This window comes from Ambystoma mexicanum, chromosome 5p (assembly GCF_040938575.1).
Source record: "Ambystoma mexicanum isolate Mex_15411 chromosome 5p, UKY_AmexF1_1, whole genome shotgun sequence".
NCBI classification, from domain to species: Eukaryota; Metazoa; Chordata; class Amphibia; order Caudata; family Ambystomatidae; genus Ambystoma; species Ambystoma mexicanum.
The window spans coordinates 513,820,559-513,846,990 of record NC_090930.1 but is presented as its reverse complement, the minus strand read 5'-3'; positions in this window follow the sequence as shown (position 1 = coordinate 513,846,990).

The window sequence follows — 26,432 nt, the reverse complement described above, 5'->3', positions numbered from 1 at the left end:
TGATGCCAACAAATTTTGATAACTGGAGCCCACCTACAAATTAGTGATATGAAGGCAAATTATTCAGCCTTCTGAGCTGATATAGATTTTACCAGGCACTGTTGCTCTTAAATGATCTATCATTAAAACACATTAGTACACGGCATGCGGCGTCCACGGGATACACTGAATGTGGATTGGCTAGTTTCCGAGCCATACCACAGTGTAATCCCGTGGACGCACGTTCGTGGCTTCGTTTGTTCCAGGTGGGGGGCGTGGTGGCCCCTTAGCCAATGTGGAGGCTCAAAACAGGCCAATCCCCGCTCCAAGCCTACCCATGGCTGGAGGCTGCCTTCGTCCCCTGCCGGGGACTCAGGTAGGTTTTTTTTCCTCCACCCCCCTACCTTGCAAACTGTCCCTTCCCCACCCTCCCCATCCCACTTACCTTCTTTTTTTCTTCTTATTTTCTTCTTTTCTCGGGAGCGAATGCGTGTTCCCAGTGCGTCCGCTCCCGATGGCCTCCAAGGAAAGAGAAAACGGACTATGTTTTCCCTTACCCGGCGGCCATATTATTTCACAAATGTTTACATTTATTTTTTTTATTTTCTGTAATGCAACAGGCCGGGGTACTAATGGCAATAAGCCCCTTGGCGGTGGGCCAATACCGCCTGCAGTAATGCTCCTGGGGCCTCGTTAAGGGCCCTAGGGGCATTAACTGGGGCAGAATTGGGGCAGAATTGGCCCGCTGTCGAGGGGCTTATTGCTACAGTATTTCATTGAAATATGTTCTACTTTGGAAACAGAGAACAACATAAAACAAACAATTTAAATACATATAGACAATGCAGACAACAGATCCATTACAGGCAATCACTAACAGCTAGGAGCAAAATGACCACCTGCCAAGTGGCTTATGATTTTGCAAGGCCATTGCATTCTGTTTAATGTGGTCAGTTCCTTGGCTACTTTGGTTATCCTACACCTTTCGCAAGCCTCTCCCACACAGCACAATTAGATATAAAAAAGAGGCATTTCAAGTCAACAAAAGAAAAAGATGAAAATAAACAAAAACAGTTTTGTCATGGGAGAGGGTCGATCATCAGTGTTGTGGCCAATGAAAGGAGTTTTCTCAACTATATATGTGACAGATTACTTGGGTACCAAAGGTATAAGCTACCAAAGCCATAGGGTCCTCTTAAGAATGGGTTTTCTATTAAGGAACAGAATGGAATAGTGTTGTAAAATGATGTGTGCTCATTGACTGAGATCCCAACAACATTTTGCAACATAACCAAAATAGAATTAACCACCTAAGAATCCTGTAGGCTTTGCTTTTCTCTAAAATGTAGACAAGGAGCAAACCTGCATTAATCAATCCACGCACCAGTTGTCAGAGTTTATTAGGAATTTAAAAAGCCTTTTAAAAAATGTTAACCAGTATGTGATGTTTTGTAGTACATAGGGATGTGCCACTCTTTGCATAGGCGTGTACAAACATGTGCACACGTCCTGACCACCTTAATATTGAAGAGGACCAACCACTCCATTTTGAAACAAGGGAGCCATTGCGTAAGCTGGCTTTACACCTTCCTATAAGTCCCTTTGGTAGCTTAACTGTTAAGACACAGAATAGTGGCCACTGAATACATCGAAGCAACATGATCCGCTGTACAAAATAACATTTCACATTTTAACCAGTTTATGAAAACATTAAAAATAATGGGCAGAGAGGAGGCAGAGTTTCACAAAATAAAAAGAAAATGTTAATGGTTGTCTGGGTGCGTTGAACTTTTAAATCCTGAATTGTACACAGCGCAAGTTTGTAGTGCCTGCGTTTTCCAGTTCTCCTACGAGCATCTTTCACCAAGGAGTTCTGCATACCCAGGGTACCCGTTGTGGGTAAATGTATGGGTTGGGCCCTAAACCACCAACCCTGTGACTTTGTTTAGCCTACCATATCATAGAAAGAGGGCCAGCATAGAGATCCCTCTCAATTTATGTGAATATAATTGAAAAAGCCATCCCTGGCATGACGCCAAATAATGCTCATGGACTTGGGCTGGTGGCAGAGTATTATAGGACACATGTGGACATATTGCTTCCCCATTAGGAGACCCTATTGTTATCCTTTCAACCATAGGTTTGTGTATCTGGCCTTGGCACTTCCAGTACTTATTATTGTAGACTTATGACTGCCTCTGTCAAACTATACATGTTTAGCTTTGGTGTTAGGGGCTTTGTATATACAACATACATTTACATACAGATATAAAACATTTTATATCATCATAATATCCCACTAAATTAAATACATCAGGTTTATAATCACTCAATAGTGCCACCTTCGTACTCTGTTCCTTGTTCAAGAAATTACAATAAGTAATGGAATTCATATCAGAATGTCCCATTGGGACCTTGTGACCCGAATTGATGTGAGACAATAATTTGCACCGTTGGTGCTATTACTTTGTTGTCGTCAGTAAAGGAGTAGTTAGGACACCCAAAAAAAACATAATTGGATAATGTTCTTGTATTACAATTTGTTGATAGCCTCCTTAGCCTAGAGCCAAGTAAGGCATGCTCTACTCTCAGGATTTCATTGTGTATAAAATCTGTTAACCTTGATCCAGTATATGCATGCCCCAATGTCCTTTGAGTGATTATGCTTCATAAATATTTCATAATGTGGTCAGGCTTTAGCACATTTAATATAACTACGTAGAATGTACCATAACAATATACGTAGAGGTAGTAGAGGTTGCATTTGGTTTATTTTTTTCATTTATGGCATGAACACGCATATTATCAATCACACCTTCTGTTTCTGAAATCAGCGGAACAAAGGAATCCATGGGATTACTGATGCTGCCACACCTCCTTTTACCCGTATGAACATTTGCAAGGGCGTTTCGGCTTTTCATTTTTTCGAGATTAGAATACCTAAATATCAGTCAAAAACACACGACCAGAAGGAAAAAAGAATAATGAAATTAATTAACTGTTCACAACATAAACAATCACATCAATATTATCGATCAACATATCAAACTTGCATTGTAACATTTAATTCAGTGAGCAGATGTTTCAAGCACTCTCAATATTCACATAGGATCCAAATTGAATATCTACTAGATCTGAAAGCTGGATCATACACGAATATTGGGACATCAAAGAGGTTAACAAAATCTGCAGTACACAATAGGAATCTGTGAGCAGGTTTGACATAACTTTCACAATTTGGAGCCCAAACTCCAGAGTTTTACCACTACAAATAACTGGAATCCAAGCTTCCAAGAAACCCTACATACAGTCTTACTATTATAAATGTTATGGTAGCTGTTGAGGGACAGATGAAGAGGTTGTGCATAGCTACATCCCCTCCACAATATTACCCAGGCGAGTAACAGTATTTTCTAAGATGACCGTACGGCCCATATCCCCAGCAAGCACAGCAAGAGATGAAAACAATTTAAGCTTAACATGGCAGAGGTAAAACCAAGCTAAATTTGCGATATCACATATGCATGCACTAGACAAGAAGCAAATATGCACACAACATGAAGAAAGTAACAATGAGTTAAATATGCATCCATAAAGACATGAAGAATACCTAACATAAGCAATGTATAACCTGAATGCAACATGACCTACATGCAAGTATAGCTTACTAACATAGAAACACAACAGTAATGGGCAGACATATTTTACAAAATGGAAGCTGCAGCACACTTCTAAGTGGAAGGCCTCAAGGCGTCATGAAAGCGCAAAATGCTGATTTTACTGAAATATAGATCCATGCAGAGCTCAGACAGCAGCTATGCAGACCAAGCCAAGGTTACTGAGAAAATAAAGAGGGTCTGAACGTTTCAGAGAGAGCACGAGCTAACAGTTCCCAAGACATAAACCATATATTTTTAGATTAATTAAAAGAACAACCAACCATTGTAAGCCAGGTGCCGGATAATTATAAGACCAAAGAATTCATGGGAAATGGATCAAGAGAGTCCCTAGTGGTAGAGAAAACCATACCACTCATGCTAACATCAGCTAAAATCCCCAGAAATGCAGGGTGAAATAATTCCAAATGCAGTCTCATCACACATGACCCATAACTGAAGAATACCGTCTATTCATTAGCAATGGACACAGACAGGAAACCTGCCTCACTCCTCATGCTTTTATCCAGACTCGAGATGTCATGCAAGGCCAGCTACAGAGGAATCACCCTTGCTCATGGCCTAGGAATAAGGGATAGTATCTTTGAAAGGAAATCGGTCTGTGGATCTCTTCCCCCCCCTACACCTGATGACATGTTAGTTGTCCAAGGTTGGTCAGCAGAAAGCCAACCAATCAAAACCACCCATGCTTAGCTGCCCAGTACATACTCGGGCAGCCAATGATCTATTGTACAGATTATGTGTTTTTACTATTATTGATTTAGATGTGGTCTCAGGTGGAGCCATCAGATTGTGATTATCCAATCAGAAGCTTAATCCCTATAGAACACCTATATAGTTTTTCTTACTAACCAATCCCTTCAACTAATAGGTTTTTGTAACTAAAATTGTAGTATAACATTGCTTATGATGATTATTCATCTCTTTAAAGTGTTTTTTTGTATGAGAGCGCTGAGAGCGACAGCATTTTTGCTTGCATGCTGCCGCTGCTTTATTTGAGTGTTAATAAAGCTGGGTTTTGCCTTTCACTTTGTCTACTTCTGTTTTTGAGACGGGACTTTCCGATTCCTGAACCTGAGTGTAATTTTGTGGTTTTCCCACGGCATCCTTACAGATGGCAGCAGAGGTGATGGCTCATTAGAGACCTTGGATTGTCAAGGGCTCCCAGCCATGTTTGGCCCGAAGGCTACGGAGGTGATCTGTGGAGAGCTGATTATCACACGTTAACAGAGAGAGGTCGAAAGGAGCCCCCTTGGAGAAACATCCTGTCTGGTCCCCGCAGGATGCCCCGTAAGGCGAAGGGCAGCTGGCTGTTAGGGGAGACTCGATACCAAAGACTCTCAACGGATTCACGGATGTAAGTATTGACACAGGCCTGGAAAGATTAGGGGAAGGGTTCATTTTTGTATATTCGGGAATTGTGATGAAGTGAAAAGATATTGAAGAGGAAAAGGTAGCTTCTGGGAAGGTCCAGGAAAGATCACGTGGTACACCTCGATATGGGGTAGTAATAATAAAGAAAAAGATAACCTCACCAGGATTTGGGAAGACACCCATAGTGCATTTATTTGTGCAGTAGTTGCTGGCACCAACCTCATATTGTAAGGCAGTGCAGGTTTTGTGAAATGCTAACTTTTTGTGTATATTGGTGTATATTGTGGAGGATGTGAAGTTGTGGTGGGGAACGAGGAGTGTGGTCTTGTATTGGGACAGCTGAGTGGGGCTGCTCAGAGTGAGTGGCATTTGTGGTGTCACTTGGAATATTTGGAAGGAACTGCGAGGAGGAGCTTGGTCGGAGTGAGTGGTGTTTGTGGTATTGTTTTGGAGTATGGCGGTGTGTTCTCTGAGAGAGACACAGAAGAAAAATATTAGTGGGGAAGAGTGTGAAAAGAGAGGTAAAAAAGGATGAGCAAGAATTGAGATAAAAATATTGAATTGATAAAATGTAAGCCAGTTGTTGTAAACATAAGGTAGAACGAGATTGTTTTGCATGGAACTCTTACAGAGTTGGGAACAAGAAGATGACAGAAAGAAGATATTAAAACCTGGGTGTTAGGGTGTGCAGTCCACACCGAAGGCTAGAGAGCCTTGGTCCTTCTCTTCTCAATAATTTTGTGTGCCCCACACGGAGGCACTAAAACACTGGGTTTGCACCCCACTCTTATATATAAGTTATAATTACTTACAGGAACTACATGATCTAAAGAAGTGAGCAGAAGCTGTGTCCACCCACCACTTTTACCGCAATACATACCATGGTCACAAATGGACACAAATAATTTGGTTTGCAAAATGCAACATTGACATCAGCGGTGTTATGCAAAATTGTATGCAGTAACCAGTCTTATCCTCTTGGTATTAGGTAACCCACTTGTGTATAGGCGCATTATAAATGCCATATCATATCATATCATATCATATCATATCATATCATATGAGCTGAGATCAACTTTGCAAAATACAGCTACTGCAAGTCTCAAGTGAGATAATGCAAGCTAGAGACAAAAGAGGTAAGTACCCCTTAGTCAGCACAGTACCTTAGGTTTGAAGAAGAGGATCCAGCTGGCATCTGTTCTGGTTGCAGTCTTGCAGATCCTGGGTTCCTGGGCTTCAGTCATGTGAACAAGAGGGAGGACGTCTGGAGGATTCCTGCACTGCATTTCGAAGTTTGACAGCGGCTACAGGCTCTTTTCAGTTCAGTGGCACATGGCGGATATGCAAAACTTGATGGGCTTCCCTTGCTTCTGGAGTCCAGCACTCTGGTGAGGTGACTCAGGTTTGGGACGTCCTGCTTCAGGCGGGTCCCCAGGATTTTCCTGGAGCTCTGGTCTGATTTAACGACGATGCACTCAAATATGTATTTATCGACCCCTGGCACTCGGTTCCAGCAACAGCAAGGAAGTACAGCCAGTTGGGGAAGGCCCTCCAGCAAAGTTCGTCTTGGGGTTAGTTGGTCGCATTAACCAAAGGGAAGCAGTCGTCCTCTCCGGAGCTTCTGTAGTCAATTCGGAAAAGCAGTTTCAGCACGACAGCAGGGCTTTACCGGGCAGTTCAACGGACCAGGAGGATGCAGCAAGCTTTTTTTCACAATTCCGTAGTCAGATGTTTCATCCAGTGGTCGACTCTGCCTTCAGTCCAAGAAACCTTGCCTTTTATGCAGGTTTCTCCCATTCATGCACAGCCTCGCTGTCACTCACACAGCAGGGTGGCTGTCCTGCAAGGATTGCCAGCTAGACAATAAGCACTAGGTGCATTCATGTAACCAAGGAGACTAAGGACAGGCAATTCCGGGCACCTCCCTCGCTTCCTGCCCTGCCAGACACATAGGAGCCAGAGGCCGGTTTCAGTACTGAAGCCCTCCAAAGGCAAAATTAACAAATGGGTTAAATCTGGTTTGGCACGCAGAGTAAAACCCAAGAAAGACCTCAGAAGCATGAAATGGCAAAAAAAGAAGACCGGGCCATTTTGACATACTGAAGCTGAGGGTTCAGCCTGAGGTAGAAACACACAATAGTAGGAACATTAAACAACTGCTACCAGCCATTTAAAGTTGTGAGGGTAACATAAAAAATGTTACATGAGTACGAAGGAAAAGGGGCTACTAAGTAACCCACCAGCACTCCACATAAGGTGGTTTGTGCTGGACCTACATAGGAAAAAGGTAAGTAAAGTCATATTCACTTTACTTCTCTTGGGAACAGTAGTTCACCCAAGAGATAGTATGTAAACCTTATGAAAAATCCAAAGGACTTCTCTGTGACACTGCACTGAGGATGCTGTGTGTCACAATACAAAAAGCAGATGCCTATGGAGTTTGCCAGACTCCATCAACAAAGAAACACAGAGTCCAATTCAGATCAAAATACATGAGAGAGTGATAAAAAGGTCTCACTCACTCCAGGATAAAAATTAAAAGTCCTAAAGTCCAGCAAAAGAGCTGGGGGTCTCTAAGGTTGAATGGAATTAGCAGGAATTAGCACAGAAAGGATGAATCTCCTGTAAAAGGGCCAAGTAAATGGATTTATGAATTAAAGAGAATGACAGCTGGGATGAATTAGCAGTAGGTGGCATAAAAAGCTTGCTTGCTGCCGTATTAAGAGAGCGGTCAGACAATCTTTGGACACGGGTAGGCTATCCTGGAGTGACGGCACAAAATACTGACCATGACAGAGCACCCTTTAATAACTGTTGAGCTAATGTATGGAGAGCATTTTGGGTTCAGTACCAAGACTTGTCAGACATGAGCACTATTATGACTTGTAAAATGAGAGCAGATGAAGATCTGACAATGTATATTCCGAAAATTCAGGAAAAATGGAGGCTAGAAATCAGAAAATCATGGGACAAAAACATAACAATCTTTTATCACCTTCTATACTAGGGGCCTCCGGGGACTGTACACTGACAATTGAAAAGGACTGTGGGAGTGTCAGCGAAGCTGTGGGCAGAGATTCAACTGACCATTGTTTACCATTATCGACTAATGCAAGAGAAAGACAGTAAGAAAATTGAGAACCAGAAGATTGAAGAAGCAAGATTAGTGCCGAAGAGACTATGGAAATTCTCAGTGGAAGGGGTAGTATTGAAAAACGGAGGCAGCATTTTCAACATGCAAGGGGCACAGCAGACACAGCCAGCAGCTAACAGGAATTTTTTATGAAGGGAAGAGTATAATTATTTCACACAAGGGATCACACCTAGGTACAGAGAAATTGGATTTCAGGCACCACAAGGAGGAGGGTTTAATGGGGGCTGACCTAGATTTGGGGGACAGACACAGCAATATTTGATAGGTGGCTAGATGGAGTCCATTTTTCGTGTATGCAGAAGCAAGGGACGGATGCAACAAAAATGGCAAGCAACTGATCCAAGAGGGTGGAAGCTTACCCACACCATATAGCACAGAGCCACCTAAATATTATAACCAATATCACATGCAGTTACAGGCACAAGTGCCAGCAATATAGCAGACACAGCAAACATAAATTCACAAACAGCAAGCAACAATGCAGCAAACACTAATACAGACATAGGCAATAGCACAACAGAATGCTGTAACACCATGTTATGCGGATGACACCCAGCTCTCCTTCAGGCTCCCCTCAGCCACCTCAGATCCTTCTCTCATACCAGACATGTGTCTGCAATTCAGGAATGGTGTGCCTCCAAAGATCTATGCCTTAATGCCAGTAAGACTGAGACCCTCCTCATTGGGATACCTGTTCCTACCTTTCCTCATTCACGCTGGCTACCCACACTGTGCCCTCTACCTGCTCCTTCTTGTGAGAATAAGAACTTTGGGGTAATCTTCGACTCCACCATCTTCTTCTTTCGTCACATTTCTGACCTTTCTAAGAAGTCACACTATCAGCTGAACCTCCTCTGAGGTATTCTTCCTTTTCTGACTTTCCCCCAGACGCTCACTGTCTCCAGAGCCCTGGTCCTCTCTCGCATGGACTTTCTAAATCTACCTTCCTCTACTCTTCGCCCTTTACAACCTATCCAGAACAGGACTGCAAGACTTGTCCTTGGCCTCAAGCCCAGAGATTGTTTCTCTCCAGCTCTGAAATCTCTCCACTGGCTCCTTGTGGCTGCAAGGATCAAGTTCAAAACCCTTTGCATCATCCACAGTGCTTTCTGGGGGCAGGGTCTGGACTACCTCCAACTTTCTCTTCCTAAGCATCTTCCTTCTTGAGCCCTCTGCTCATCCACCTGTAGCTCTCTGAGGGTCAGACGCTTCACCAGGCAGAGAGTGGGGGGTAGATCTCTTTCTGTGGCTGTGGCATCCCTCTGGAACAGCCTCTCTCACACTTGAGAAGGACCACCTCTGGTACCGGAATCAACTCAAGACCTTCCTTTTTCCTTCCACTTTCTCACTCACCCTTGCTGATGTCCCTGTCTGCGCTGCACACTGGGTGTGACAATAGTGGGAGGAAATCCTTTCATGGACACAGGAATGGCTATGTGCCAACAATAGGACAGCCCACAGGAAGACTTCATGTGTATCATCCAATCAGTTACACCAGACCTACAAGAGGAACTGAGGGTCAGGGTAACTATAGGTGACAAAACATTTTCCTTTTTATTAGATCCGGGGAGGACTCGATCCTGTGTTAGAGAAGGGAAATAACCAATGTCAGGCATTGGCAGGAAGATACAAGGATTTTCCGGGGTGACAACTACGGTTCCTTTTACAGGTGCTTTACCCATTACTACTGGAGAACATGATATGTCCATGCCATTATTATATTCCTGCAAGACACAATTTAACATTTTGGGGAGAGACTTGATGAGCAAATTAAACATGACAATATCATTTACTGACCAGGGGGTAATATGTTCTACCCCATGGATTCATTATGTAAATGCATACACATTTATAACAGCATTCTATGGCCAGGAAGCACAAAGGGGTATGCCACTAGAACCAGAAGTATTCCTTTATGGGGTACACATATTGTTAGCATGGTATCTGAGAATGCATGACAGACTATTGAGGTTACCTACAGAATTATTGTTTCGATCTGAAGTACCCACGGATGTGGAGGTAGGGCAGATAATTACAATTGAACTAGAATCAGCAATAGAAAGGGAAGACAGAGTAATTTTGCACAGAGTTGATGAGGAAGGGATATAATGGAGGACAATGATAGCTCTTGATGAAGGACATTGACTGACTGACGTAACAGATGAAGACTTGTTTACAGATGACTCAGATGACAAAATGATATTTAACATTAGTCTTACCAGTTAAAAATTGAAAACTAGTAAGAAAATAGCCCATGTTAAAAGAAGCAGACAAAGGCATCTTTGACACAATTGCTGCTTTGATGCGACAAGGAACATTAGTGACATCAGAATCCTCATGTAGCTGTGTACCCAGTGAAAAGAGTGACAGGGGAGGGTCATGGAGATTAATTCAGGACTTAAGCCCCTGAACAATAATGTTGAATTGGAGTTCCCTTTGGTCCCAAACCCAGCTAAAATATTGGCTAATATTCCATTTGAAGCTAACTATTTTACAGTCATTGATTTAAAGAATGTTTTCTTTTCCATCCCATTACATGAAGAGACTCAGTATTGGACCTTGTGTAACTACCACGAGATCAAGTTGAAACATAATCCTTTACCCCAGTGATACTGAGAGTCCTTTGGTATTCAATCAGGTGTAACAGATGGATTTGGGAAACATACAGACTGACACATAATAATACAATATATATATGACATTTTAGTGTGCAAAATAACAGAAGAAGAGTGAAGGAAAAACTCAGTAAACCTAATGACAGTACTGGCAGCAAAGGGATACAAAGTTGAAAAGGAGAAAATGCAATATTACCCGGAAAAAGGACTATATATAGGTCAGCTAATAGCAAGGGAAGGAAGGGAAATTACACCTGAAATAGCAGAAGCTATAATGAAAACCTCTGGACCATAGATAGTGAAAGGATTACAACAGTTTCTAGGCCTTTGTTACTACTGCAGAACATGGGTCTTTCTCTACAGCATGTATGTCAGACCACTTCTAAAAGGACTCAAATAAGCACACACAAAAATCAGTGATATAGCCTGGACAGGCAAGATGATAGATGCCTTTAATTAACTGAAGCCAGCAATCAGCACATCACCTGTTTTAGGAATCCCTGACTACAATGCAGAATTCTTTCTATTTCAGCCGTCCTCTCATAAAAGGATACCATCGGGCACAAACCATTAGCATTTTACAGTGGGATATTAGAGCCTGTAATGGGAGGCTTTTACCAATGTGAACAAGCATTGGCAGCAGCAGCCTTTGCAATTGAGAAATATGCAGCATAACCATGGGATGCGCAGTTACATCATATGTTGAGTATGCCCTATTTGCCATCCTTGAAAAGCCCAAGGGCACATTGACTACACAGAGCCTCTGGCTATAAGGTAATTATATCTAACTCTTCAATCAAAATGGACAGGTGCTGACTGGTCAATCCAGCCATATTTATAGCAGAGCCAGCGAAGGAAGGAGACAATGTGCAAGATTGCACTAAATACACTGAATATTACGATGAGATACAACATTTCAAAGAAAATGCCTTAAGAGGGGGGACAATTCTCTTTATTGACGGGTCTTTGTAAATAAACCACAGCACAAGTGAACGGCACAGTGAGAAAGCAGTAATAAAAGCAACACTGATTGACAGCTTTGAGACAGCAACAAGTGTGAGATTGCCAGCACATTTCTACGTACAAGCAGCAGAATTGGTACCGCTGAACAGAAGAAGAGTGCAGGAAAGAATCAGTAAACTTATTAAAGACTCAGTAAACCTAATGACAGCACTGGCAGAGAAGGGATACAAAGGTGACAAGGAGAACATGCAATATTGCCAGGAATAAAGACTATGCATAGGTCAGCTCATATCAAAGGAAGGAAGGTGACATTACACCTGAAAGAGCAGAAGCTATAATGAAAACCTCTGGACCATAGACACTGAAAGCATTACAGAAATTTCTAGGCCTTTTTAACTACTGCAGAGCATGGGTCTTTCACTACAGCATGTATGTCAGACCACTTCTAAGACGACTCAAATAGGCACAAAACAAAATCAGTGATATAGCCTGGACAGGCAAGATGATAGATACCTTTGATGATATGAAGCTAGCAATCAGCACAACACCTGGGTTAGGGATCCCAGACTCAGATGCAGAATTGTTTCTATTTTCTCATTCAAATGGAGCATTGATGACAGCCGTCCTCTCACAAAAGGATACCATGAGGCACAAACCATTAGCATTTTACAGAGGGATATTAGAGTCTGTCATGGGAGGCCATTACCCATGGAAGCAAGCATTGGCAGCAGCAGCCTTTTCAATTGAGAAATCTGCCAGCATAACGATGGGATGCACGGTTACATCCTAGGTTGAGTATGGCCTGTTTGCCATCGATGAAAAGCCTAAGAGCACATTGAATACACAGAGCCTCTGGTTATAAGGTAATTATATCTAACCCATCAATCAAAACTGTCAGGTGCCGACTGGTCAATCCATCCAGATTTATAGCAGAGCCAGTGAAGGAAGGAGACAATGTGCAAGATTGCACTAAATACATTGAATATTATGATGAGATACCACATGTCAAAGTAAAAACCTTAGGAGGGGGGATGATTCTCTTTATTGATGGGTCTTTGTCAATAGACCACAGCACATGCAAAAGGCACAGTGGGACTGCAGTAATAAAAGCAACACTGACTGAGAGCTTTGAGACAGCGACAAGTGCAAGATTGCCAGCGCATTTCTAAGTACAAGCAGCAGAATTGGTAGCACTGATTTCGGCACTTGAAGTGCAAGAAGACACAGTGGTAACGGTGCACTCCGACTCTGACTACGTGTTGCCAACAGTACATGCAGGACTGTCACATTGAAAGATGGGTGGCTTCTTACGCTCAGACAGCACACCAGTGCAGCATGCACTGCTATTGTACAGGCTCATAGACACACTCCATCTCCCGTCGGCCATCGCCATGGTGAAGTGTGCAGCGCGCAGCAAAGGTGCAGATTTGATTTCTCGCAGAAGCAAGGCCTCCCGAACTTAAAGCAAAAAGAGCATTATATTTTCTCAAAATATCTGAGTTTGTGACAGCACCAAAAAAATACACATGTGTAAGCAATATGGTGATATGAAAAAGGGTTTTAACAACACACTACCCATAGCACAGAATACAGAATTACAAGGAAAACCACCACCAGAAGCACAAGAGTTATGGAAATGAAGAGGGTGCTCATTGCCCACCACTGATGCAATGTGGCGGAAGGACAGCAGCAGGAAACAAGTTATGCCCTTAGGGCTACATAAAATAGCATTAGACAAATTGCATTATGCAGCACACACATCTAGAGATGTTGATTTCAGATGACTGGTTTTGTAACGCTTACCTTGACTCTACGGGAGCGCTTGCACCCTTGGGCATCTAGGGATGTGGTGCGAGCTGCTGGGTATGGGTCTGCTGCTGGACTTCCTCCTAGAGTGAGAACACATGTCATGCATGTGTTAATCTGGTGTATGCACTCCAGAACCCCACCTAATTCCCTCCCCATCGAGGCTGGGCTCACCTTCTGGCTTGTACTATGGTGCTCTCCTCCCTACTAACTGTCTCAGGGGTGCGTATTTCTGGCTCTTCTTCTGTCTTAACAGTTCTCTCCTTGTTTTTCTCTCCTTTAGCTTGTTGCTTCTTTTATCTGCTTGTGCTGGCTTTGCTTCATTTGTCTGCTTATGTTTGCTTAGCACTTCCTTTAACTTCTTCTGCTTGCTTGAGTCTTTGCCCAGTTACTTCACTGGTCGTTAAGCCCAAACCTGCTCTGGCCTTGAATGTCTCTCTGAAAAGCGCTATGTGCACCACTTACAACAGTGAGCGATGCTGCTGTCTGGTGTGTGGAGTGCATATCTGTGCTGCTGCCTTGTGCGCTGTGAAACTGCACCTGCGTGACTTTACTTTTCTTTCCTTTACGAAGTTTAATCTCTCTCTTTTACTTTGTGGTGCCGGCCCAGAGCTTGCAGATCTGCGGACTTTGGCAGAATGAGGCCTGGACCGGAGCAGGAGTGGGGAGGAGCTGAGAGCACCGAAGGACTGATGCAGTGCTGGGAGCAAGCGTTAAGGGAGCGACCCGCTTGGTAAATATTCCGGTGTGTAAATCTTCATTCCTAACATAACTTGCCTTAACCAGTAATCTTCTTTTCACAGGATCAGATCATAGAGCCTGAGGTAAGCGGCACGCTGCAAGAGCAGAATAACGCGAAGCAAGTAAACACGCTTGGGTGTGGTTTAAATAAACATCCACCATGCGCACTAAGCTGTCAAACCACCAAAGTTTCAATGGCCAGGCTATCGGGCCATCTTGGTGAGATTTGGGATGGCCTTCCAGAGTGGCCATCTTGGAGGGTTCCTCGGGTACCATAAAAGATCAGACTCATGGTCTTAAGGAGAAGGAGAAATCCAGCCAGATCATGACAGTACCCCCCAACAAGGCCCCTCCGAAGGGATGATTGCCGGGTACTGGTTTGGTTGGGTAATTCTGATGGAACCTAGTTAATAATCGTCGTGCATGTACATTAGCTGCGGGTTCCTACGGGCGATCTTGAGCCCCATGCCCCTTCCAGTCTATCAGATAGGACACAGTGTGTTTTACCAATTTCAAGTCAAGTATGTCTTTAACCTCGTACTCTGGTTTACTATCTACCAACACCGGGGCCTGAGGGGTCTTGACACTTGTGGCTGATTGGACGGGGTTTGAGCAGAGAGATGTGGAACACAGGATGAAAGCACAAGGTGGGAGTTAATGTTAGTCTCAAAGCAACTGGGCTAACCACTGCAGAAATTGTGTAAGGGCCCAGAAACTTAGGGTGAAACTTCCAGGGTCCCTTCAGTTGAATGTGTCTGGTAGTCACCAAACTTAATTGCTTATCTGGTAATAGGGGGATTCTTTTTGGCTACGGTCCGCAAACTTTTTATTGGCTTCTTTAGCTGCTGACAGATGCAAATAGTTTGGCGGATGGTGTCATGTAATGCTGTGACAGTCTGCATTTCCAGTTCTCAGGTGGATCGTAAATGGAAGTGCGATGATGCTGACCATGAAGCACGTAGAATGGACTGTACCCGGTGGAAGCGTGCAATGAGTTATTGTATGCATACTCAGCTATACACAAAAGGTCTACCCATTTCTTATCAGTCTGGTCAAGCATACAATGGAGATACTGTTCCAATTTTTGATTAGTTCTCTCTGTTTTCCCGTCTGTTTGAGGATGATGGCTCATGAACAAACGCACATCAATCTGTGCCAGGTCACAACACCTCCTCCAAAAGTGAGACACAAAATTATTGCCCTGATCAGATATCACCACGGAAGGGAAACCATGGAGTTTGACCACCTGCTACAAAATGGTTTTGGCTAACGTAGAGGCATTCGGAAGTCCTTTGAGGGCTATGAAGTGTGCCATCCTGGATAAAAGATCTACGACGACCAAAATGGTGTTGAACCCACTTCACGGGTGTAGGTCAGTGATAAAATCTAACGACACTATATGCCAGGGTGCTGGAGGTACAGCTAGAGGTTGTAAAAGGCCTGAAGGTTTCTGTTTCTGAGACTTCTTTTGTGCGCATACGCTGCATGTTTGAACATATTATGCAGCGTCTTTGCACCAAGTTGGCCACCAATAATATTGATGCATCTTGGCTATAGTCTTCGCAATTCCTGGGTGTCCTTCCACTAGTGGGTTGTGATAATTGATTAAACCTGACCCTGTATCGCAGGTTCCGGGAGATACAATCAGCCTTGGTAATAGGGCAAGCCTTCTCGGACGTCTCACTGGTCGTCCTTTGTTGCCCAACTTTCTTGATTGTTCACTGTCATTTTTTGTCTAACTGACGCTTTAACTCATCCAGTGGAGTGGGTACGGTATTGATGGCACCTATCAGTTTGTCCGTGGGAATTATGGGTACCGGCTAAGGAGAAGCGTAAGCGCTGTCTCTTTTTCCCAAACGCGATAGAGCATCCGTCTTGCCATTGCGCACTCCTGGTCGGCACGTTATCACAAAGACATATTCCACAAAGAATAGGTTCCACCTTAACTGGCATGATGATTGTGCATTAGCTGACCACAAATACTGTAGGTTCCGGTGATCTGTAATGACTGTTATAGGATGTCTTGTGCCCAGCAAGTGATGTCTCCATTCCTTGAAGGCTGCTTTGATTGCGAAAAGTTCCTTGTCTGTAATGGCGTAATTCAACTCCACCCATGAGAATTTATTCAACCATAAGGCCCCTGGGTGTAATTGACCTGTCGTTGGGTTCTTCTGAGACAGGATGGCGCCCATTGCTACAATAGAAGTGTCGGTCTCGACGACATATGGCAGATTCTGCTTTGGGTGTTGCAAGACTGGCGCTGTGGTGAATTTTTGTTTCAAGGCCTAGAAATCCAGCTCTGCTTCTGAGGACCAGTCGAATTTCTTGTTTTTACACAGTAATGTGGTGTTCGGGTGTACCAGATGGGAAAAACTGGGAATGAAGCAGCGATAAAAGTTCACAAACTCCAAAAACCTTGGACCCTGCCTTTGCTGATGTAGGGGAAGGCCATTTGAGGATCGCGTCAGCCTTCAGGTTGTCCATTCAAATGCCTTGTGGAGTTAAAACAAAACCTAGAAATTCAATTTCGGAGACATGAAAGGCACACTTCTCCAATTTTGCATACAGTTTGTGTTGCCATAACTTTTCAAGCACTGCCTGCACATGAAGTACATGGTCCTGAAGCATGGCAGAATATATCAATATGTCGATTAGACAACCATGTACACATCCAAAAGCTCATGCAGGATGTCGTTCATAAAATACTGGAATGCCGCTGGAGCATTGCACAGCCCGAAGGGCATCACCTAATATTCATAGAGGCCAAATTTGGCGCAGAAGGCGGTCTTCCATTTGTCCCTGCTTTTGACTCGCACGAGGTGGTACGCCCCTCTGAGGTCCAGTTTGCTTTACATGCAGGCGTTCTTAACTTGGTCCAAAAGTACTGGTATAAGCGGCAGTGGGGACCAGTTCTTTATTGTGATCTGGTTCAGCGATTGGTAGTTGATACAGGTCCTTAATTCCCCCTCATTTTTAGGTACGAAGAAGAGGGGAAATGTTGCTGGTGACTTGGACGGATGGATGAATCCATTGACTAGGTACTGGTCAATGTAGGTCTTGAAATGGGCATTTTGTTTTTCTGTTAATGCATACAATCGACTGAAGGGTACTTGGGAACCAGGCACGATATCTATCTGACAGTCATATGCCCGTTCCTTCTGAAAAACATCTTGGAATTATGAGTACTCTGGTGGCAGAACCCCCACCATGCCTAAAGTGGGGCCTGTCTTGTTTCTGACGGGCACAATCAGATGACAATCCCCTGGAGGTGGGGCCTTCACTGTAATATGTATGCCCGCATTTCTCAGAAAAGTTTAAGGTCCTTGCACACCTATCAATGCTGGGGTTGTGAGATTCCAGCCAGGACATACCTAGGATGATCTGAAACTCGGGAGATCCAATCATGTCAAAGGAGATACTCTCTCGATGTCCATCCTGACAGAGCATCTCAACCTCCTCTGTGCATTGGGCCACTCGGTCCGATAGTAATTGGGTGCAGTCCACGGTGGTGATGTTTTCCATTGTTACTTTAGGCTGAGAAGGGATCCCGATTCTGCGGGCCATGTCGTGGTCCATATAATTACCCACTGCTCCACTGTTCATGTACGCCTGCAAACCGTGCATCCGTGTAGGCTGTTGGTGGCAAATGAGTACCACAGGAATGACCAGGTGTGGGGCCATGGGTGCCTTTTCCTTGCTCAACAAGCTGACATCTATTCTTGCTGGGCAATGGATTTTTCCGACTGGTACTCATTGTTGCCCTTGTCCATGGCCCCCACAGTTTTCCTTAGGGATTCCACAGGGCAATCTAAAAGGAAATGTCCCGCCTTGCTGTAGTACAAACACAGCTGTTGCTTTCTGCTCTTTTCCCTTTCATCTCTAGTGAGTGGGCCACAAATGCCTCACAGCTGCGTGGGCTCGCAATGAGCCTCCGAATTACATATGGAGCTCTCCTTTGGACTGATATATAACTATCACCCCTCTGAGTGAACGTGATCCACTCTTCGATCCTATAACCGGTGATCCAGTTGCAAAGCCATGTCTATGTGCTCTGTGCACCCCTTAGGTGGATTTACCACCTGGGCCAGGACATGTTTCAATTTCCCTCGGAGACCTCGGTAGAACAACTTGGTCCTTTTTGACTCCAGCCAATTGAATTCCACTACCAGCTGAGCTGGTTGAAGGTAGGTACGTAAGCCAGAAGGTCCTGACTGCCCTGATGTAGAGATAGCAGTTTGTTATCGAGAGCTTGCCCCTGAGTGTGACGGGCTAACATTTTTTCCAACTCTTGCAGAAACCCCTGGTAGTTACGCAGGAGGGGGTCATCTCGGTTTACCAGTAAGATGGACCAATTTGTGGCGTGCCCTCCCAAGTATGACAAAACAAAAGCCACCTTAGATTGATCAGTGGGGATAACCCCGGTCTGCAGAGGAAATGGAGGTGGCATTAGTTCATAAAAAATGCACATTTGTGAGGGTCCCCTGTGAAGCATTCTACAGTGGCCAAAGGAACTGCTCCAGGAACAACCACTTGAACTGGGTCCGCTGTGATGACAGGTGGACCAGTACCCATTAGTGGGGTCTGCCCTGCTTGTGCCTATAGCAAGTGCCTGGCTAACTCATCAGTACGGTCCTTATTTACCACCAGTTCTCGCCATAAAGCATTTGTCTCTGACCTGGCGGTGTGGACTTCAGCCCTAAGCTCATCTAGGAGCTGCAATAACTGGTCCACTTCTGAGGAATCCATGGCGCACGGGAAAAGTACTAAAACGTGGGCTTAGCATTTTGCAATGCTTACCTTGATTCTGTGGGAGCACTTGGACCCTCTGGCGTTTAGGGATGTGGTGCGAGCTGCTGGATATGGGTCTGCTGCTGGCCTCCTCCTATAGTGAGAACACATGTGTCATGTGTGTTTTAATCTTATGTATGCACTCAATCACCTTCCCTGATTGCCTCCCTTTGGAGGCTGGACTCACCTGCTGGCTTGCACTATGGTGCTCTTTTTCTTGCTACCTGTCTCAGGGGTGCTTAATTCTGGCTCTTCTTGTCTTAACAGTGGTCTGCTTGTTTTTATCTCCTTTAGCTTGTTGCTTTTTTATCTGATTGTGCTTGCTTTGTTTCCTTTGTCTGCTTATGCTTACTTAGCACTTACTTTACCTTCTTCTGCTTTCTTGAATCTTTGCCTAGTTACTTCACTGGTCGTTAAGCCCAGACCTGCTGTGGCCTTGAATGTCTCTCTGGAATGCGCTAGGGGCACCACTTACAATGGCGAGCGCTGCCACTGTCTGGTGTGCGGAGCGCGTGTCTGCGCTGCAATCTAGTGTGCTGTGAAATTGCTTCTGCATGACTTTACTTGTCTTTCCTTTCCGAAGTTTAATCCCTCTCCTTTACTTTCAGTTCAGGTGCCGGCACGGAGTTTTCAGAGCTGAGGACTGTGGCAGGGTAAGACCTGGACTGGAGCAGGAGCGGGGAGGAGCTGAGAGCACCAGAGGACTGATGCAGTGCTGGGAGCCAGCGTGAAGGGAGCAACCCTCTTGGTAAGTATTCCGGTGCGTAAATCTCCATTCCTAATGTAACTCGCCTTAACCACTAATCTTCTTTTCACAGGATAGGAGCGGAGAGCGTGCGGTAAGCATCACACTCCAAGAGCAGGGTAATGTGAAGCAAGGAAACATGCATGGTGTGGTTTAAATAGCCACCCACCCATGCACACTGGGCTCTCAATCCACCAAAAGGTTCAATGGCCAGGCTGTCGGCCATCTTGGTGGGATTTGCGATGGCCTTCCATAGTGGCCAACTTGGAGGGTTCCTCAGGTACCATAAAAATCAGACTCATTATCTTAAGGAGCACCAGGTGCACCATAATGAAGTCCAGCGTCAACCTGTCTTTGTTTTCCTGGCCCTAGATATGGTATATGTGTAAATGTGTGGGTGGGACTTGCTGGTTTGTCCCAAATTTGCCAGGACTTTCATTATAAACGGTTTGATGTGCCAACATATTACTGTTGGAAACACTTTGCGAACAGTGAGAGGAGCAATATGGTTGGACTGGACCATTTCGCCATTTGCCTATCGATTATCTAGATATGCTCGAAATCTTTAATGGCTACCGATACATGTTATTAGTCGTATGTCCCTTTTCCCGATCAATCGAAACTGGTCCATGCATACATCTGAATGCCACATGTGCTGCAAAGTTTCTCGTACGTTAGGTATTTTCACGATGAGGAGTGTGCAAAGTGCTATGATCTGACAATGGACCAGATTTTGTAAATGAAGTATCTGAGCACATCACTGTTCTGTTGGGTACGAAGCATACATTTTCATCTGCTTACCACCCACAAGAAAATGACATTTGCAAACGCCTGAACGGCCTCTTAATAGTGTGCAAGGCCAAGCTAAAAGTGACACTGAGAAAGGTTGGCTTCATTGCCTTCCTTTAGCCCTATTTGCATTACACAATCAGCCCAGCTAAGACCATCACCTGACTCCACATGAGCTGGTGTAGGGATGCTGGATGCATTCACCCCTTGCCCATTGAGCTCTCACTGATGCAGAAAATATAGCTAGTGAGATGCATGATTATTTCACGGCTATGACAGAGAGTGTTACATTTATTTATAACAGCCTCAAAGGCGGCAGGGGGGGTCGAAAAAGCCTGATGAAGCAAATTAACAAACTGATCCCACAGCATTACTTAAGCCATTAGTCTTGTACCCCAGCGATAGAATACTTTGTAGAAATCTCAATAGATGGTGGCACATGCCCTGCTTTAATCGACCTTTTGTACTAGAAGCAGTTAAACTTACAGCAGTGAAGCTCCAAGGTAAAAGTTCCTGGTTTCATTTTGGTGATGTCAAAATCTACAAAGGTGAGACCCCCTGCCTGCCAACCCAGAGTGCAAAGGTGCTTAAGGAATGAGAAGAGTCCAGATAGGGTCCATGATGAAAAACAATCAGCAACAAGAAGAGTAAAGAGACATTGATGGCTCTACAGGAACACAGACAATTACGTAAACGTTTGTACAACTTCTTTGGCATGAAACAAAGCATGACACTTAAACAACATATACAAGAGTACCAAATGCTTCCTATTACAATTATATTTTTCATAGTGTTATCCTATCTGATGAACACTTATCCTTTTTTAGGAGTTTGGAATATTAGTCTTGCTGTGTTATCGTTCAACTTAAAAGCCTATTTTGTCTTTGAAAGAAGTTTTCTCACGATACTAACATGATTTTTCCTGTGAACATTTACTCTTTGAAGAAACTGAGGGGGAATTCTCTTTTGGAGGAAATGATGTGATTATTCAATCATATCAGATATTTGCTTTTAGCTCTTAGAAGGAATATTACTCCTAGTTGTTCGCAAAAGAATGACACATTAGCCCTAACGGTTATAGCAACATTTATTACATTTTGTAGCATTTATTTTCTTATTCTTATGGGATTGTGAGAATTGGTCCTTTACAATATAGCTACACCAGTGTACAGAAATATCACTACTATCACACCTAAAAGTAAAATAGCAGCACATGAATTCCCAATAGTAACAACACAGATTAAGAAACTAAAAAGGAGTGTGCTAGATGATTTTGGGGGCATGTACCAGTATATTACTGATTCTGTTTATGTCACAAATAATCTGTGGTGCCAGTACATGAGCAGAGTAGGGAAGGAAGCATCTGAAGAGAGCTGTTATGTATGTTCCCTTGCCCCCTACTACATGAGTGCTTCCAGAGTGTTTATAGCAACAGAAGTACCCACAGACTATTAGAAACCTGAATGTTTCTCACCCGCTAGTCCCCGGGGATCTGTCATCCAGGTGGTTAGGACACGGCCATGCTATTGGATCCAGTTCCTGGGGAGGACCAGTGCGGGAGGATCACCTGGATGAGGGGTCCTCGGGGAGTAGAGGTGGGACACTGCTGGGTGAGATGTGGTATCCCTTTCCCTATCACACCTTTTCCCCATTCTACCCTGTAGGATAGTTAGAAACTCTACCCAACCCTTTTCTGGCACGAACACTTTCTTACATCATGAAAGACAACCGACTAACATCCAAGCCGCTTACCTGTTATGTCCCAAAACAAGGGTCAGGCAGAGTCAGGCAATTGACAATAACTACACACACCTAACGGCCCTTTCCCTTCTCCACAGGGATAAAATGCAGAGCATGAGAGCACACTTTGAGCAAGGCCAACTGCCCGAGGGAGCACCTCTTCCAGACTGGCAGTTTAAATGGAGATGAAAGGTGGCGAGACCCAAATGGACGACAAGGAGGGAAGTGCCCTTGCCCCTTTCAACCCAGACCTGTGAAGCCTCCCCAAAACAAAACATTAAACCGGGATTTACAGCTAGTATGTGGAGTAGCAGATGTCAACGGTGCACGGTGGCCTTCCACATTGATAACTAAGGTGGGGGGGGCACGCTTGCTACCATGGTACCGTCCTTGACTCCAGAAGCAAGACAAGCCAACAGGTTCAGCACATCCGGTGAGTCGGAGAAAGCTGACAGCAAACCAGACTGTGTTGAGTCCAAGGTTGTGTACAGCAACATTGTATGAACTTGTGAACAAAGAGCTTGTATGTGAAAGCTTGAAAGAAATTCCATCGAAGGACCAGCGGCAGAGTGTTCAGGTGCCACGTGAGCGTTCATTTGAAGGACTCTGACTGGTCCCATTTGTTAAAACTATAAGTACCAGAAGGGCCTAGAAGGGCAGACGCAAGAGGTCAAAGTGGTCATACAAGGGTCATGAAACACCTCTTGTCAACTCGAAAGTCTTTGACCAGTAACCCAGAGGAAAGATAAGAGGAACAAATCCCCATTGTGTAAAGCAAGACGAACTGTACTTGTGGCAAATGTGATCCCAGCTGAGGGATGCCTACTGAATGGGGTGAGGTACGATAACGCCGTTAACATTGTGGTGACACAAGTGAATCCGGCTGAGGCATGTCCGCAATGAAACATTGTTTAAAACAACATTGAGACCCGTGAATACAAGTGAAATAGTTTGAGAAAAGGCTGCAGTGAACCCGACAGAGGGAGGCTAGCATTGCAGAAGGATCTGAGTCTGGAAGAGGGGGATCCCACGGTGAAGAGTCATCACCCAATGTGAAAAGGCCATAGTGAACCCGATGGAGGGAGGCTAACATTGCAGAAAATTTGAGCCCAGAAGAGGGAGCTCCCAGGCTGAAGTGTCATCACCCAGCGTAAATACAGAAAGAAGCTTTGTTTTGTTATTCTTGGACACCTTCGGCCCTCGGAGGCAAGAGAATTTTGCAGAAAAAGACTTAACGACAGAATGTCCTGATATTGCTGAAAGGGACTGTAGCCCCCTATTTGTTGAAAGGAACTTTATGTTTTGGTATTTTGATACATCAGGCCCTCGGGGCAAGAGACTTGGTTGTAAAAGAGACTTGACCACTGAAGATTATGATATTGCTGAGAAGAACAATAGCCTCATGCTGGGGAAGCCCAGTTGTTTGCTATGCTCAAGAGGCTCGCCATGACCCCTGCTAAAACGTGGGGAAGGGAAACCCCTGCTATAACATCCTGGCATATTATTTGTGAACACTTCTTTCTTTTCTTATCAACATTAACCCACACTATTTTGTAACTTAGAGTTAAGGATTGGCAATAGGTTTTTTTTTAGTATAGGCCCTTTTTATTTGACAAGATGCCACTAGAACTGTCTTATTATTATTTGATGGTCATAGGTTGCTCTCATCTTAGATTGGCCTTGAATTGGGATCACTTGCTTCCGTCTTTACTGTTACCACTGTGAGTTCCTTGCAACACACAACACACTGCCTGGCACATCTTGCAACATGTATGACAAGAGGGCAGATTCAGAGTACAAGGTCCTTTATGCAATGGGTAACAAAAGAAGATTCCCCACGTGTGGATAATTTAATAAAATAGGTGGCAATGATGAGAAACGTTAAAACACAACACGAGGTAATACGTTATATATTATTAGACCAGAGAAGAGTAGAAATGATAAGAGCAGATCACACATTCTTCCATCACATTGACAAATGAGGAAGAGAAATAGCTGGATGTTGAGAAAGGGGCCAGTAACAAATAGGACAGAGATTTTCCCCAGAAGGCTCGACCGCCAGACTGATCATTGTAGTGCATAGGTACTGATAGAGCAACCACGAGTAGTTGTCAAAAAGGTAAATAAAGAGTGCCTCAAAGTATGGATTATGTACACTGGAATGCTACCATGGGTAGAGAATGAACACGTACCACTGCACATATTCCCCTTGATTAATTCTTCACTATGCATAAGAAACACAGGTACAGTAAAAGTAGCGGGAAATACAAGGTGTAAAAAGACTTATGATTTACCGGGGATGACGGTAGGCACAGCGTTATTAATGGACCACTATTGGACCTGCGCTTCAAGAGCCTACATACAGCTCCCTCCAAATTGGGGAGGAGTGTGTTCCATAGTGGTAATAAATACATCCGCTGTAGTAGTACTCCAGAGTGAAGTACAAATTGGTGACTTCCCCCAAATGAATGCCCACCTAAGAAACAAAAGGTCCCTTCCTCCTAAGCAATTGAAAAAGAAAACAATTGTTTGGCAAAATCAGAAGCAGCCTTTGATGACATGGCAGGTGACTACAAATTACACACTAGGGCAACATTGTTGTTTACGTCCTTCTTTACTCCCAGGTTGCAAGCCAACACAAATGCCAAATAGTTGCAAATAACCAGATGATAGTTGCAAACAAGAATTGCAACTGTGAAAGCCTTTAATGCCATAAACTGAGAGCGTTATGACTCATGACTCTTCAAAACAGATATGTCCTTGATTTAATAAGACCCATGGAGAGTGGCATGTGCGCAAAAACAGGACCTTCTTGCTGCTTATATATAGATATATTCAATGAAAATATTTTTTTTGTTAAAGGGACGTTATGGTTAAGTTGCACTAATGAAAACCTATGAAATTCAATGAAAAATCATTGTTGAAGGGACGTTATGGTTATAAGTAAAACCAAAAAACCTCTGAAATTCGCCAGTTATGGTAAGCTAAGCAACCATAACTCGTGCCACCACTGTGCACTGCTAAGACTAACACCCAGGACATCAAAGATGACACCACAAATGTCATTGATGACATCACTGATGACATCACATATCTGGCCCACTTGGTTTTACTTGTACATAACGTCCCTTTAACAATGTTTTTTCATTGAATTTCATAGGTTTTTATTAGTGCAACTTAACCATACCGTCCCTTTAACAATGTTTTTTCATTTAATTTCATAGGTTTTTATTAGTGCAACTTAACCATAACGTCCCTTAAACAAAGTGTTTTCATTGAATTTCATGGGTCTTTATTAGTGCAACTTAACCATAATGTCCCTTCAACAAAGGTTCTTCATTGAATTATATAGGTTTTTATTAGTGCAACTTAACCATAACATCCCTTAAACAAAGATTTTTCTTTGAATTTCATAGGTTTTTATCAGTGTAACTTAACCATAACGTCCCTTTAACAACATTTTTTCATCGAATTTTATAGGTTTTTATTAGTGCAACTTAACCATAATGTGCATTTAACAAAGTTTTTTCATTGAATTTCATAGGTTTTTATTAGTGCAACTTACCCATAAAGTACTTTTAACAAAGTTGTTTCAATGAATTGTATAGGTTTTTATTGGTGCAACTTAACAATAACATCTCTTTACAAAGTTTTTTCAGAGAACTCCATGGTTTTTTACCAGTGCATACTATTTTCCTACAACTACAATCTCACACTTACCCCAATATAGCAACATTTCTGTCCAATTTACAAGGTTTCACCTTAAAACTCTGCCATTTCCCACCTTCTAGCATCATTTTTAACACTTCTATACTTTTTCCACTGTTTTTGCTTCCATCGAAATCCGCAAATGTCTGATATCATTGTTAACCTTCCGGACAGTGCCAGGTGACCATGCGCTTGCGCGTGGCATGATGACGTGTCCATGAACATGTTTGCAGTTTGTGTTTGGGTCCTTGCTTCGAGGACAGTTCGGAACTGCATTTTCTACTTGTCTAGCTCAAAATGTACCCTCACACAGCTCTTTTTCTTACTCATTATACATTAACAATCTGGTACAA